This window comes from Lutra lutra, chromosome 17, assembly GCF_902655055.1.
Source record: "Lutra lutra chromosome 17, mLutLut1.2, whole genome shotgun sequence".
Taxonomy (NCBI): domain Eukaryota; kingdom Metazoa; phylum Chordata; class Mammalia; order Carnivora; family Mustelidae; genus Lutra; species Lutra lutra.
In genome coordinates, this window is record NC_062294.1 from 53,467,938 (window position 1) to 53,468,797 (window position 860).

Consider the following 860-nt stretch of genomic DNA (forward strand, 5'->3'; position numbering starts at 1 on the left):
TGGATTTTGTTTCCTCTGAAATTATCTGCCCTGAGGATGATTCCAGTAGGTCCTGTAAATTTCCTTCCCAGAGCTCATTCCCCTCTCTGTGCTGCCTCACTGGCAAAACCCACAAAGATGGTCCCTTTCCCAGAGTGCTCTGCAACTCAGGGTGACCACTGAACCCAGTTCTGGTAAACGAGATAATAAGGAGAACATTTCTGGGGAGAAACACATAAGGAACCGCCCCGTCTACATTTCCTGCTTTAGATGCCACCGTGTAAGAACAAAATGCGTGGTGTTGCTGCAGTTTGTTCTCATGAGGGGAAGGCGAGACGATTCTCAAGGACGTCAACCGGGTGCCTGATGCTGTTAAACAGCTGAACTGACATTGGGACTCTGTGTCTTTGAAAGATTTCTTATGTGAGCGAAAGAAATTGCTATCATCTCAGCCTTTTCTGCTGGAATTCTGTTTTATGCAGCTGAAACCATCATAAAAGATACAGCAGGGTAAGCGTGGAGCTCCAAATGGCCGGCGTATTTGGACTCGCAAATACTGCAAAGACTCGCCTGAGACCGAAGTCCTAAGGGGCCAGGCAGAGTCTCTTGAACAGCTCGATGAAGTCCTCTCTATGCTCAGACTCACCACGTACAAAGGTCTTTCAGTTCTGTTTGTGGGTTACACTAGTTTGGGGTGCACTTTGCATTCTATTATCATAGCAGTCCCGGCAAATGTGACGTTTATAAACCCAGGCTCCGAAAGATCAATTTCCTTGCTAGAGGTTGCCCAGCCAGTGAATGAAACATTTGAACACAGAGCCAGGATGCTCCAACCCAGCTGCCCAGTCCCAGAGAGAACAGGAGGCCCGGGTGGAGTGAGA